At 35.8% G+C, this 8,129-nt stretch overlaps 1 pseudogene across 1 annotated transcript; it reads left to right on the top strand.

Moving 5' to 3' along the window:
• Positions 1-5,434: 5,434 nt before the first annotated feature.
• On the top strand, positions 5,435-7,399 carry LOC146390790 (C-type mannose receptor 2-like; annotated as a pseudogene). The gene is made up of 4 exons (XR_014799861.1): positions 5,435-5,624; positions 6,003-6,379; positions 6,518-6,868; positions 7,053-7,399. The product of XR_014799861.1 is annotated as a C-type mannose receptor 2-like (transcript).
• Positions 7,400-8,129: the final 730 nt, after the last annotated feature.

Raw genomic sequence — 8,129 nt, 5'->3', positions numbered from 1 at the left:
TTTCATGAGTTTGGGTCTTCTTATTTTTTTATCACTTTGTGTTAGTGTATTCTTCTTTCCTTGACATCACATGAATCTGTGAGTTCTGTGCTCTAAGATAGAGGTTGTTTTGTGTGTTTTGTTTTTAGATCTGAGTTCATGCATGTTTAGTATTTATTGTTTTAACCTCCCTTGTGTTCTCATGTCCCAGCAAATAACTCTAACATTGTCACTGAACATTGTATCCGGTCTTTAAGTCTGATGTCACTAGCCATGTCTGGGCACGAACTTGGCTGCAGGTCCCTAAGTCAAAAGATCAATGCAGCATTACTGAGAGTTGAAACGGTGTAAATTTGTTCATCTGTAATAAAATGATCAGTGTTGCTGCTTTACCAGGTGTAACAATTAAGTTTAACATCCAGGCATCCATGAAAATAGAATTTATTCAGTTTAACAGAGTTAAAGTTGGTGGGAAGTTAGCTCGCTAGTTTCCAGCTAAACATGATATACCAAGTTCTGACTGTGGGGTTTCTGAAAAAAACTAAAACGAACAGCTCTGCTATCACTTCTGACATAATGAAGACAGAAAACAGCAGTGATGTTTCTGAACGCCACTGAAGTTACTCAAGTTGGACTAGCTGGTATATAATGATGTGCTACATGATCGCTAGCGACACAGCCATGTTAGCATAATATAAACACAGTGAAGATGGAGGATGAACGCCAACTTTTTTCCACTCAATAAAAGTTAACGTGAGGGTTCCTGATGGTTAGGACAAAACTTCAGTCAGGAGAACAACTCAGATAGTCCGTCCGCAATACAAGGTTAGTCATTAATATACTGCTGCATGGGCTGGGCTGTAGTTACATTGTAAGGTTTTAAAAACTAAGCTTTAAAATGATTAGTGGTAATAAAAACCGAGAGAGACCGACAGTGATCACTGACTGTTTTAGGGGCTTGTTGAGATTAAATAGAATAAGATACAAAGTGTAGCTCCCGTCAGCCACCACGCAGACAAGTTCTTGTTTACAGATGATTTATTCAATGTTCGGCGACAAGATCACTCAGCGTAGTCATCATCATCATCATCATCGTGAGAACTCATTGCCTGCTGTAGCCAAACGGGAGAAAGTCCGTTCTTCGCGCGAGCCGCTACTCCTCTCAACAGTAAGTCCACAATTGGGTTTAATTTAACTTAACTTGTGTGTTCTTTAAAACTTAAGTCCAGTTTAAAGCAGTAGGATGATGCAGCAGAACTCACAGAGCGCCATGCTCCTCTGCTCTTGTGTCACCACAAACTCAGTCCGTGCTGCACGTTACTTCCGCTACCACCAATTACAAAACAAAGTTCCACAATTAAAGGAAACTTACAATATAAACACAAGAAAAATATTGGAACACTTCACTGTTAGTTACACAAAGCATTAAAACATGTTAAAAACACAACAGCCTAATTAAAAGCAGGGTAGTTTGGGCCCGGAAGCAGGGTTCATCACGTCATCACAAAAGATCAGGTGGTGAAGTTAACATTTTCGTGTGCAACTTTCGTCTAAGTGCTGAGTGTTGCATTCAGTAAAAATGATAAATAGGAAAGACGTATTTCCATTTTCTTTTCTCTTTATGCTCTAAATAAATATTTCTTTGTTGATCTATTTCATTGTGGGTTGTTATTCAGCTTGAGTCTGTCTGGACATCTTCCCCACCGGGAGTAACATGATGACGAGTGTTCCTCCTCTCGCATCCACACAGCCCACTGCCTCAAATGTTCCAACAGCTCCATTTCCTCTCTTCCTCTCTATATTCCTGCAAATATGACGAGAAACACCTGCAGTCAGATGGAGAAGGACAAGTCCTGAATTGGAGGATGAGAGAGAGAGAACCAAAACCACACACACACACACACTATTGACGCTAAATTGTTTGGGTATTTATTTCCTTTTTTTGTCAAGTGCTGATGGGAGTTTTATTTTTGCCACAGAAATAAAGAAAGACAATAAAACATTGTATTTGACTGAAACATTTATGAAGTGGACACAGTCTCAGACCTACTGCAGAGACAGTCACACTGACCTTACTGGTGGACGACACCAGCGAGATGAAGATCTAGATGACCTTCACAGCTGGTGAAGCCGGCACACAAAGATGACCCAAAAAGCAGATTCAAAACAGAGGCTTGGAGTGACATGAACAAACTTTATTTACAAAGACATGATTTAAACGTGAGAGACAAATATTAATAAACATGGGCAGGGGGCTATATACACGGTTGATACAGGAGTATGAGCACAAAAACTATGAACATAAATGAGGGGCTATATACAAGTGTGTGACCTAGGTGCTGGGACTAAGAAAAAGACTATATACAAGGACCTGAGAATAACACTATAAATAATAACATGAGCTAGGTAGACAAAGACATGAACGTGGCAAAAAAGGAAATCAGAGCTAGAGCAAGGGGGCCGAGTGGAATAAGGGACCTGACGAATAAACAGGGATAAGAAAAAGGTGGTAGTGAGAAACATTGTTTACAGGTGCAGGTGTATGAGAGGGGGAGGAGTGGCTGCAGAGGTCCGGGTGAGTAACGGAATGATCCTGCTGGAATTCAGAGTTCCAGGAGGTGAGGCAGGGAGGTGAGAGCGAGAATGGAGTCCAGATTCTATTCTATTAACAGTTTAATAGAAGCAGGATTTACCTGAAGTTTATTTTGTTTTTGTTTTGTTTTTACAGGAAACAAGTTGAACTAATAATAATAACTTGCCTGACAGTATCATATTAAAGTCCACATGCACAATGAAAGTCTCCTTTTCACTGAGCATGATATTTGTTTCCCACTCACAGCACAGAACTTCTTTACAACTAAAAGCAGAAGTAGAGTAAGAAACTCAGCCTAATTTGCATCAATACACAAATTTATTAACATTACACAACTTTTGAAACCAGAGACCTTTTATGCATATGAAAGTGTAGGATAATCACAAATGTGTGGAAATAAATGTAACCAGCCTCTCACACAAACAGCTGGAACAACCTCTGAGTCAAACCCAGAGTTAGATTATTGTTATATACACCTTTTTTTTACTGGCTTTTTTATACAGAAGTAAAAAGACGTCTACAGATTGTCGATGCTGTACAGCCAACAGTGTGTGTTCAGACAGTTTGTAGTTTATGATTTATACTCATTTGCTGAATAAAAATCTAAGAGGACTTTTTGGAACTTTGCTGAAACAAGTTTAACTGTAAGGTTGATGGAACCAAACTTATTATACTGAACTAAGAGTAAAATTTAAACCTAGATATGAAAAAAATATATAGTTAAGTAGAATAAAAATAAAAACTGGACTTTGAAAAACTTAAGTCAAATATAGTGAAACATTTTATTCGATTAGGAATGTTAAAATAAAACACAGTTGCAGAAAAAATATCAATAAATTTAGTATTGTTTGGAAAAAAAAAAATTATTACAACTTGTCTGACGAGGCAGTGAAAGTACATGCACTCATTTTGTCTCTGCATGCCGTCCATACAAAACAAGAAAATCCACTCTGGAAACAAACTAAAATTAAACTGAATTCAAAGCAAAAAGTAAAAATGAAATAATCATTTATAAAACTAATCAGACAAAACAGAACTATAATAACAGAGTCACTGACAGTTGTATGATGAGGTAAACCTGAAGCCTTTTTTTGTACAACTCTATTCTCACTGTGATGAGTTGCATTTATTATCAACTATAAATGGAAAAGATATATTTACATTTTCTTTCTACTTCCTGCTCTTGCTCCTGCTCTATTCAAATGTTGACCTTTGGGAAATAAGATCTCTGTGTTAGTGTAGCCATAACATTTACTCAACAGCAGTTTTCATGAACACACTGAGGAGATACATCAAGGAGAGAACTAACCAGATGTAAGTTTAATTTTATTTATTTTTTTGTCATTTTATCTTTGTACATAAGCACAGGTCGAATGTAGATGATGTCATTACTCAGTATTTCTGTTTTTCAGTTTTTTATATGACGTAAATATTTGAATTAATCAATTTATATTTTGCGACCAAATATAAAAAGAAAAATATTTAACATTAGTAACTTTTCAGTACAGTCAAGCACTGAAATTTTTCCACCACACTCGTCTAGTATGAAAATTATCCAGACTACAAAAGCTAAAATTTGGGACTGATTGTGGGTAAAGGTTCACTCATGATTAGCCCAAAAACTCAATATCAGGCTGAACCACAACATGCACTTCTTTAACCAAACAAAACTTTTCAAAGGATTATCGTTATATTTAACCATCATGTGTAAGTATTAAAAACTTCACAGTCAATGAAATATAACACACAATATAAAGCACATACAAGTAAATTACTAAATGCAAATGAACTTGTGTTTTTGAATGACCTGGCATTGGGCACTAATTTACAAGCATTTAGCTGCAGCTCTTCATTCATCTTTCCCTCTGTCCTCCTCCTTTCTTTATTCCTCTACATTACGCTGGGCGACTTGTTTAATGTAATGTATGGAGAGAGTTTAAAGTATTTCAGTTCACTTTGTATTATAATAAATTCATGATTTGGAGTTTGTATGAATATGTTTCTGCATTGATCCTTTTGATTGTGGTTTGCATATTTCAGCCTGACATACACTGTTCATGCAGCACATAAGAGTTACCAAACTGGCTCTATGTCAGCTCAAATATGTCTGATATAAAAGATGCTGCGGAGTTTATTAATTATTTATTTTATTTATCAGCTCAATTTCATCTGGTTTAATGAAAACATTTGGACTCCTGACACTCTTTATGAACCCTGTGGCTCAAACAGCACAGTATTCATGAGTTTGAGTTTATGGTTGTCAAACTTCTATCTGATTGATTCAGAACTTATAAAATCTATATAATTTGCACAATGAAAGTCACATTTTCACTGAGCATGATATTTGTTTCCCAACCACAGCACAGAATTTGTTTACAACTAAAAGCAGAAGTAGAGTTAAAAACTCAGCTTAATTTGTATCAATACACACATTTATTAAAATTACTGAAGTTTGGAAAATGGAGACTTTTTTATATAAAAGTGTAGCGTAATCAGAAATACTTGGAAATAAACATAACCAGCCTCTCACACAAACAGCTGTAATAATCTACAGGCTGGCCTGCACGTCAGAGCAGGATAAGTGGTTAAGAGGATGGATCCATCTTAACATTATATATTATAAGAACTTTATGTTTTTTATGTAATAATCTTCATTTAGTTGATAACCTGTAGCAAGTACCTGAGTAACTGTAAAGTGGTTACTATTGTTATAAACACCTGCTTCATGAGGCTGATAACATCCAAAGCGTGTGTATATTAAACGTTGTTGAACCTAAAAAGACTTGTTTTGTCAATAAAATACTGTCAGTTTGAGAGGTTTGGATTAAAAATGATTAGATGTCTGAGTAACTGCAGCTGAAACAGTGATGTCATGATTCATAATGGTTCACACTATTTTTCCTTATCAGGCTTCTTTTCATATATATTTCATATTTCCTACCATGATATATTGATCCATCTTTTCTTTCCTGACATAAAGTGTCCATCGAAAAAGCTCTTTCATCTGTCAGATCAAAGATGCAGTGGAGTCTGTATCTGCTTATTCTGATGGGTAAGTGGATTGTTTCACCCGATGTACTGTTTTAAATTTAAAATGAACACAGATTAATGTTGGTTCATTAAACATTTGCAATATTTCTAACAATGTATTCACTGAATATAGATTCATGTTTATCTGGCAAATCTTTTCTCCATCATCTAAATTAGTTTCTTGCATCAACACATTTCTTTCCGTTTTTGGGGGTCAGTTTCTTGTTGACATGTCAGCTGTATAAGTATCATTTTAGTGAAGAAGCTCAAAGATATTTAAAATGATTCGGCCAAAATGTTTGACAAATCATTGCACTCATTCTCATTTATATGACAGTTTTAACCTGAAAGGTTTAATTTGCTAATCAGATTTTTATTTTATCATATTTCTGTATTTTAGGTCAGTGTTGCCTCTTTACATGCCGCCTGTATGAGTACCACTTTATTGCAGAAAACAAGAGCTGGTCTGAAGCACAGAGATACTGCAGAGAGAAATATACAGACCTGGCCAAAGTGTTTGACATGACAGACATGAGCAGACTCCGTAACTCCACACAGAATCAAGGAGAAGCCTGGATTGGACTGAACAACAACACAGGTGGAAACAGGATGTGGCATTGGTCTCTGCCAGGAGTGGAATACATTCAAAATGACAGCAGCTGGAATCAGAGTGGAAGAAATAATAATGAGCCACCTGGAGGAAAAGATATGATAATGGAGATAAAAAGCTGGCAGGTGTTTCATGTGACCGTACTATGTGGTTCATCTGCTATGATGGTGAGGAGATGTGAATACTACTAAACGTTATTATAGTATCATGATATTAAGTAATCACATAATTGTCATTTCAGAAAAAAGTTTCAGGAGACAAATAATTGAAGGATGTCATTATGTTTTTTTCTGTTGGTTTCACAGGAATGAAGAAAGACAAGAAAACATTGCATTTGATTGAAAGATTTATGAACTGGACACAGGCTCAGAGCTACTGCAGATATAATCACACTGACTTGGCCAGTGGATTCGATCAGGTAGATGGAGAAGAAATGAAGGCTCTGTTTAACAACTATACCTTTAGCGCATGGGTCGGTCTGTTCAGAGACAGCTGGAGGTGGTCAGATGGGAGTGATTTCTCTTTCAGATACTGGGATATGCAGTTATTCAATGATGAACAAAACAGCAAGACATGTGCTATGACTCTGTTAAACAGATCAGGAAACTGGAACTCTGATGAATGTGGCAAAGAAAAACCCTTCTTCTGTTATGATGGTGAGTTTTACAATCAGTATATTTTTACAATGCTAAAAATACTATCAATACGAAGTATTTTTTCTACTTATTTTTTGTTTTTCATAATATAAAAAGAAGTAGTGACTGTAAAATAGTCATAGCACTCCTTGCTCTGTCTCCTTTTTTAATACCAATACTCAATGAAGTTATTTATTTTTAACAGATAATTTGATCCTGATCAAAGAAAACAAGACCTGGGAGGAGGCCCTGTATTACTGCAGAGAGAAGTGCAATGACCTGGTGTCCATTACTAACTCCGATAAACAGGACTGGATCCAGGAGAAAGTCAAGCAGGCCAACTCTACCTACGTATGGCTTGGACTGCGCTACACCTGCACTCTAGGTTTCTGGTTCTGGGTCACTGATGAGGTAGTTGAATATAAAAACTGGGACTCTGATGGAACGACTGATGGCTGTGACATGTCTGGAGCCATGAATAGAGGAAGCTCACATAAGTGGTCCAAACAAGCTGATAATAAAATGTTTAATTTCATCTGTTCTAAGAAGTAAAATCCTCTCTGATTATTGATCAAAAGGGTTTGAATTTATTTACTTTGTGTTTGGGGTGTGTTGATTTTTAAAACGTTTCTTCAAAAGCATTCTGGGAAATGTGTATTCAAGTAGTTTTGGTGGGAGTTTGTATGGTTTGTATTTTGTACCTCACAATATCTAAAGCTGCTTGAGGTGACTGTTGTTGTAATTTTTTGCTTGGTAAGTAAAAATGGATTGAATCATATTTTTTTATTTTTATAAAATATTGCTGGTAGTTTTTTCTTTGTTTGTTTTTAAAAATATAATTTTAGACTTCAAAATGTTAACTTTTTCACTTGTTTTACTTCAATGTCATTTTTAATAATTCATCTTGGCACTAGCAGCTCAAACCCCAAATTACTGTATTGATTCAGTAATAATTGAGGTAAAACCATAATTACAGTTGAGAAGCTGTAATTGTGATTTACTCGACATGAAAGAAAAGCTAAATATCAAATTGATTACAGATTAAGTAGCTTAAAAGATCCAATTTCATAAGGACTTCCATTTCTACATGGAAACGGTTTTATGTAAATGCTATAATGTATAATATTATGAAGTTTAATATTAGTTAGTATATGTTGCATTAAGGTAAAATCCCAAGGTAAAGTTCCTCATCCTTGTACAGTGCACAGTGGTACCTCACACTTGCTGCTTATTGTCTTCATCAGCTCACTGGTATTTAAGAACCAGCTGATTGCACCAGACT

Source organism: Perissodus microlepis, chromosome 3 (assembly GCF_051167445.1).
Source record: "Perissodus microlepis isolate ML-2025 ecotype Zambia chromosome 3, ASM5116744v1, whole genome shotgun sequence".
NCBI classification, from domain to species: Eukaryota; Metazoa; Chordata; class Actinopteri; order Cichliformes; family Cichlidae; genus Perissodus; species Perissodus microlepis.
The sequence above is the reverse complement of the archived record's forward strand: the minus strand, read 5'-3'. Positions and strand labels throughout refer to the sequence as shown.